The sequence below is a fragment of the Mycetomoellerius zeteki genome, unplaced genomic scaffold (assembly GCF_001594055.1).
Source record: "Mycetomoellerius zeteki isolate Tzet28-1 unplaced genomic scaffold, Tzet1.0 scaffold966, whole genome shotgun sequence".
NCBI lineage: Eukaryota > Metazoa > Arthropoda > Insecta > Hymenoptera > Formicidae > Mycetomoellerius > Mycetomoellerius zeteki.
Window position 1 is genome coordinate 33,239 of NW_017258006.1, and position 8,107 is coordinate 41,345.

At 40.9% G+C, this 8,107-nt stretch overlaps 1 pseudogene; it reads right to left on the bottom strand.

The window, feature by feature from the left end:
• Nucleotides 1-1,215: 1,215 nt before the first annotated feature.
• Nucleotides 1,216-3,149, bottom strand: LOC108730821 (uncharacterized; annotated as a pseudogene).
• Nucleotides 3,150-8,107: the final 4,958 nt, after the last annotated feature.

Sequence of the window (8,107 nt, forward strand, 5' to 3'; positions counted from 1 at the left end):
GGATTCGTTTTGTCGCGAACAATCAATAACCGCGAAAGGCTCTTTCTCGATAAATGAGAGCACGTTGAGAAGCGTTTCGAAACAGTCGATTCCGTAATAGGCTTTACGAAAACGCGCGTACATAACAAAACGGCGTATCTCTTTTTGCCAAAATCCAGATTTAAATCGTCATACCGATAAAACTCTGAATTTAGATAGAGTTTCACGTTGCTCAAATTACAATCATCAAACAGCCTAGCATCTCGAGACATGATATTCTTTCGACCGGTCTATAGAGCAAAGATGACGTATCGCAGCTTCTCAAGCTGAGTCGCCGTTTTGACGGACCATGAATGTTTGGTAGTACTCTGTCACAGAGGATACTCGTACAGATCCCACGAGCGAAAACTCATGCTCAGATAACGACCGCTTTCCAATGCTCGCAGCATTGACAATTTATTCATCTCGTTTAATGTAACATGAGGCATCCGCCACTGCACTTTGAATAATTCAACCTTAGGCTCCGTCGCAGGATTTCTCACCAAGCAATTGTAATTGTTGCGCGATAATCAAGTAGTAGGTAACAAGGGGTACAAGTATAAGAATATAATCGCGCCATTGGTGTTGGGTAAAAAAGTTGGAACGGGTATAAACAAAAGATCCGATATACCGCGCGCCATGACACTAAATGATAATAAGATTGACTACATTCATTGGGACGATCCCAACGAACTTGTGGATCGTCTTCGATTGCTTGAGACTTCGCGCCAGACGGGGCATAATGGTCACGACAACGAGATTCTGTCGATTATCGAGGAACTTCGAGAAGCCGGTCTCATTATAAATTGATGTAGCGCGATACGCGTCATTCAGTCGATATTGAAATGCCGATCAGCAAGTTTGGACTATCGCTCGGAGGAGGAAACGTATCGTACTATCAATGGAGCGGATCGCTCAGAAATTACGTACGCGATAACGCTCTTTGCGTAGTCGCAGCCGACTTTGATGCAAAGTCACTCAAGATTCGACGTTTAGTGCTACCAGTGGATGATGCTGATGCAGCAAACAAACGATACGTGCAGCAGAGTGTTCAAGATTTGAAAGATCGACTTGACGAAATCAAGAGGAAGATGAAATTATTCCAAAATAATGTGCAAGTTATGCTAAACGAATTTGAAAAGACGATTCGAGAAGTGAATAATTGTAATGACTGAGAAGCGATCGCTGGTTGATGAATTACATGCTGCAGCGAGAAGAAATTTTCCAAGAAGACGCGTCATAGTACACGGATACGATGACCTGTAGCAGGCGGATGTGGTTGAGATGCGTCCGTATACACGCTGCAACAGAGGTTACCACTACATTCTCACCGTTATCGATGTGTTGAGTAAGCACGCGGGCCGTACCACTCAAAGCCAAGAGCGGGAACGAGGTGACAAAAGCGATTGCAAAGATAATTCGAGACGATGGAAGATGTCCGAAAAATTTGCAGACCGACAGAGGAAAGGAATTTTACAACTCGAATGTGCAGAAACTCTTGAAGAAATACAACATCAATCATTACTCTATATATTCTGTAATGAAGGCATCGGTCGTTGAACGGTTCAATCGAACCGAAAATGATATGTGGAAACTATAGATGGATCGACATGCTACCACGCCTTGTATCAGATTACAACGCGCGAAAGCATCGAACTATCAGTATGGGACCCATCGATGTTACCCCTGCGATCGCTGGAAGGCTCTTAACCACGGTGTACAATCATGTAAAGATTGCCGCACCCACGCGATTCAAAGTGGGTGACTCGGTTCGCGTGAGCAAATTCAAAACGATCTTTGAGAAAGGATACACGCCGAATTGGACTACGAATGTCTTTAAAATCATCAAAGTGCAACAAACTAATCTAGTGACGTATCTATTGGAAAATTCTCGCGAAAAATCCATCGTTGGAGGATTCTACGAATACGAACTGCATCGCGTCGCTAATCCTGACGTGTATCTCGTTGAAAAAGTGTTGCGTAAGAAGGGAAACGAGGTTTACGTGAAATGGTTGGGATTTGACAATTCGCACAATTCATGGATTCATAAAGACAATGTATTATAAAATTATACATTATATTATACATTAAAGTATTACATATATTCATTATAAATATATATAATATATATTAAATATTACACATAGTACACAAATTTTACATATCATACATTTTGTACATATTATACATATTATATATATTACACATTTCATACATATTATACATATTATACATATTATACATTTTATACATTTCATACATATTATACATATTATACATTGTACACATATTATACATATTACACATTATATACATATTATACATATTACACATTTAATACATATGCGTTTTATTTACACCGGTAATGTCCCCATGGCAGCGTGTCGGTGGAACCTGATACGATATACCATTTATCATCGTGCGGACTAAGAGCAATTTTCGTTTCCGATATCATGTACACCTCATGCAATTTTGATCTAATGCACGACTGTCTGCGCGTCATTTCGATTGTGTCGTTCAAGCAGCGTGTGTAATCCTCAAACTTATAGATTTTGCCACAACGCTGCTCTTGACACCCTTTGCCTTTTTCGTATCTTTCTTTCCTTGCACACGTAAAGAGTACATTTTCGCTCTAAGCCCGACGAAATCAGTCATGATGGCACCGTTGTTCTCATCTTTCATTAGGCCTGGAACTTTTTTATTAGCGAGCGGAATATCGTATGCGTTATCGATAGAGTAATCACTAGTGTCAAATTTATTGAGGTCGCGTTTCATGATGTTGTAAATGTCATCACATTCCACATGGTATATGAGACTGTCAGTATCAATATACATATAATTTTGCATTTATCGCGAAACAGCGGTGCCATGTACTCGTGGTGAAATTCGTACAAACACATTTTAGATATATCGAGGATGCACATATCCACGTATATCGGTTTGTCGAACTTCACCTCGAGCTTACGCAATTCTATCGCGACCAGATTCTCCGAAAAGACGCTACGACTGTGGAAGTTTGGTTTGGCGATCATTGCCTCCGCACCATATCTACCTTCCCATTTTGTTAATAATTTTACGTCGACACGATCGCGCACATTCACCATGGTTTTGCCAAATACCGCGTTATTCATCAGTTTATATAAATTTTTCTCAAAATCATTCTTCCCAATGTTCTAAATTTGGTGTTTAATTCTATACATATAATCGCGAAGCCATGGAGCTTGCGCGAATTGTAGTATACGGTGAACCTTTGCGATACGGAGATCGTGACGAGTACACTGCTGCAGGTTGCGATAGTGGATGACGTATCATTGCTTATGACATAATGTTGCGAGGAGCTTGTCCTCGTGCTTGCCGGGTAGTTTCTCGCGCGTCGGACAGAACGGTAGGTCAGTGTGCGCGTCGTGGAGATGTTGAGGGTATTCCAAGTCCACCTCGAGAATATAGACTGTCGGTGAATCTAACGCGATGGTCGTAAAGTTGATTGAAATTGTGCACGTCATCGACCCATCGAAAATCGGCGTAAGGCAGTGGTTGACACATTTCCCAGCCGTAGAGGTTGTTAACGTCATAGTACATCAAGTACGATGACGGTTTCGATGGATCGTACGACGGCATGTATTTGTTGTTGGTTCGCGCGTACCTGTTTGAGCACTGGCTCAGACCACCGCGTATTCCGCGCTCGACAAACATGACCATGTCAATGTCTGTGAGCAGTTCCAATTTTACACCTGTATACTTCAACATAGCATCCCATGTGAAGCCCGGTAAGATGTAATAGTACGCGGGGTCGAGCCCGTAACTCGCGACGCAACTGTTGCGGAAATTTTCAAAGACGTCGGTCAACAACAATACATCCGTTTTTAGATACAGATCGCTATATTCACCGAGCGTTTGGAGAACCGCTGCCACACGTTGACGGCGTGCGCGTAATCACTCTCAGATACCGTATTGTCCGTCAATGAACTGTAGAATGACTGGCGAGGCGGCAAGCACAATTCGTTCAATTTTTCACTGCAGTCAATGTACTCGTACGGAAAGACGCCCTTTCGCGTCAAAAGATTAAAATCTTCTTCCGATAAATCAGAAAATTCGCGTCGCAGTGCCCGCAGCTTATCTTTGTTGAGAAAAGATGCCAATTTATCTAAACTAGAAGCGAGAAATCTATATGAATCTATGAAGCGTAATTATATACAATTCTTTTGATTGATTTTGGTACTGTCAACATGTTTGGTGAATGAGATGTATTTTTCTTTAGTTATCGGTAAAAGATCAACACGTCCTTCGTACGGGTGGCAATTTCCTTGATAATGAAATGAGCGTCGTAGCCGGATAAGTTATGGAAAACTACGGGTATGCAATGCGAATCCTTATAATTTAGATTGCAATTTGAGTGCGCGGGGCCTCTGTATAGTCTGGTTAAGTGGCAGTGATCGCGTACCCGCGTATCGTCTGGTGTAAACGATTTCTCGCATATGTGACAATGCGAGGCGCTGTTAAATTTTTCCCAGTCGTCGCGCGTGAAATCCGCCATGGGAACATTAACTGAAGTTGTCGACTGTACACTGTGTGCTAGATTTTTTAATTCTTCCGCGAACCACGCTATACAGTCTTTGTCACGGCAAAATCGGTAGCCTGACAGCGAGCTGTCGTAGGAGCAGTGCACGTAATACCCGATACTGAAGACGTTGTGATGTTGGTACATGTGCGTAGCGGATTGTGAATCACTATTCATCTTTTCCAATGTGCACTCAAGATCGGCGTAGACTACGAACGGGACGGACTCCTTCCTGCAGTGGTTGCGGAAGCTCAACCACTTGTCGTCCTCGCTCGGTAGCCTTATCGTACAATCGTTCAATTTCCCACAATCCTCACTGTGAGTCTCCAGTTTTGTGCTTGAGTTAAAGTAGTGGAGGCATTTGAAAAAATTATTATTATTATTATTATTTATACGTACCTATCGCAGAAATATTTCTTGTGCCCATATCTATTGATTTGCGAACTGACAAGGCGGGACAGATCAGCACGAAACGTCCCGCGCTATCATCCTCCACGTACAAGAGGTTTACATGCTTGCTCCTCTATCGGTCGGCGAGTCGTATCGGCACAATTCTCTTCTCGATGGCATATACATTGATGGAAATGTTGTTGAGAGTTTCAAATTTTTTGATTTGATGTAACTTCATCGGAAACTGAATATCTTGGAGATTCAATACCGATGAGTAGTGCGGATACGATGATTCCCTGTCCACATGTTTTTGGGCTAGATGCAGGGCTGCAACCAATCACGCGAAACACCCATTGTCTGTGGATCGCACGTTGATCACCGCTCTCTTCAGCATAATTTCTCGCGGGAGTTTGATATGACATCCCGCGCAGAGGATTTAATTTATTCGCGTTTACGCGTTAATTTATTACCGTTAAATTGAGGATACGTGATAGTGCCCACCCGCTGTCATGTTCTTGAAATTCTTCAAGCGATGCTAGGATTGGCTCGACGACGCGCGACATGTACCACTCGCGCAAATCTGTGCATTGATATAGTTCATAGTTCCGGATGGTGATACTCTTGTTCGCGCGTTTGTCACCGGCCATGAATTCACCGTTAAATACTGTATTTATTTTTAAAGAGTCATATCTCTGTAAAACACACTGCACACTCTCGAGCACAATTTCACTCACGTCTTCGAGGATTCGGCGAGGTTCGATATAATTAGAGTTTATTACCGCGCCTGTTAGAATCCGGCTTTCGAACGCCATTTCGATCTCGCGCCATCGAAGTCCATATCCTGCGCCTACGTGCACAAATCGTTCGCGCACGGAATCCTTCAAGCTTTCAAGTCGCGCGATACATGCGGTCACCGATTGTCTATTACCGGTCGATAATCGCGGGCGTTTAATACGGTTCTGTTCTTCCAGAGATTCTATAAATTCGTCGCATCGCTGTTCCCACGCGACGTACTTTTCTCTTAAGCAGAGTAGCTTGCTCAATCAAATCTCGCTCCATGTTATCACTTTTGCTATTAGATTGACTAATGATGTGATACGCCTAAATCCTTACAGTTTTATCATTATTTGTGCTATTTATGCTGATGATGTCATCGTGAAACATTTTAAATGTCCTTGAAAAATTCTTTCATTACGCTAAATCTAACATTGTTGTTTTATAATTGCATCATATTGAACAACTTTTTCGCAACCGCTGCATTTTGTGGTATCAAATTACATTGATGATTTCATCATCGGATGTATCTAAAATCTTTTGTTGCAAGGTATGCATTTTTGCAGGTGTTAAATTGATGATGTCATCGCGAAACATGTTGCGACGTGTTTTCACAAACATTGCATTTTTTGTAGTATCAAATTACATTGATGATTTCATCGCCGGATGTGTCTAAAAATCTTTTGTTGCTAGGTACGCATTTTTGTGGTATTAAATTACAATAATGATCTCATCAGGCGTGTCTTTTGCATAAATTCTTAAACTCTGCCGCCGCATATTCGCAATGTTGCATTTTTAACTATTGTTGAGTGGGAATGAAAATATAAATATCGTTGAGGATCGCGCAATGTTAGTCTGCGCAAACATGGCTAACCGTATATGTTTATCGATCGAGCAATTGGTTCGCAATCGGGAAATTGGTTTCCACAACGTTTTAACACGTAATACTACTCGGTGTCCGATTCATTCAAAGAAACAATTTAGTTATACTGAATATAAGGATTGTGTAGTATAATCAACGATTTTTGCATGTCAGTGCTATATATTGGATTTCCTTATTCACAAAGATGTTGGGATGGGTGAACGGAGGTTTTCGGCTGCATACAATAGCGTCGGATGGAAGGAGGGAGATTAAGATTAAAAGGAGGTGAAACGATGTTACTGCATCAGTCACTCAGACGATTTCGACATTATCAGTATGGATTCTCGTATGTTCAGCATGAACCGTGCAAGTAAGTATATCACTTATATCTGCAAAAATGTTTTCTGCAGACTGCTTATTCGTTTGTTGTTCCTTGCAGTGCACGTAGCATTTTGAGGAGGGTGTTTGCGCTGATACCGACAGCGTACAAGTTTCTGGAGATCGGGATTGCCGTGGGACCAATGTCTCACGTGGAAATTGCGATCGGTGACACTTGAGGCAACCGCATCGTCCTGCCTCGTGCTACGTGGACGGCGTTCGTCGAAAAAAAGGTTGATATCGAGCGATTGGTGCAGTCGACTACTCCGTCGTCATTAGTGATTCAAGACTTTGTGATTGAACTTGTTAAAATACGCGATGTGGCCACTGTGAAATTATCTTTGTGTGATAGGCGTTTATATATGAAACCATCGACCATGCTCTTCATGTTTGAACTCGAACAATGTGTTGAGCATGTATATTTCGATTTGTATCAATGTACAAATAGTGTAAGCGATAAATTTAAATATTTCATTACATATTTATGTCAAAATTGTATTATGCACAAATGCGATGCTATAAATACCTTGCGTAAGATTTATGATAAAAACTTACATATTGAATGTGAATTGATTTTATATACTTCACATAATTTTGTATATCATGCGTTACATGAGTAATAAATGTTTATTAATATTCTATATATCTCAGTATTTATCATTATTCATTCCATCTTTTCTACGCTCATCCACCTTCCTTCCTGCCGTATCATATTACGCGCGCCGACATTCGACAGCATCGCGCTACGTATCGTCGCGCCCGTATTAAGCGAATCTGCGTTAGATCTTTGCGAGCGAGTAGTTGCGGAAAGCGTCAAAAGGGAGAAAATATGAAGCTGCATATGGTAAAACCAGTAAGTATGGTAAATATATAATTGCTTAGATAAATATATCTCTGTCTTCACATTATATCTTTCCTTCTTTCCTTCCTTCTTCACGTTACATCGAGCGCGACACATCGCGCTGTTCCTAAATATTAGATACGCGCAAATGTAAAGTTATAAAATAATATAATGAAATAAATAAATGAAATAAATAGAATAAAAAGTAAATGAAATAATTAAAATAAAAATAAAAATAAAAAACAAAAATAAAAATAAAAACTAAAAATAACTTTGCGTTCGGGAA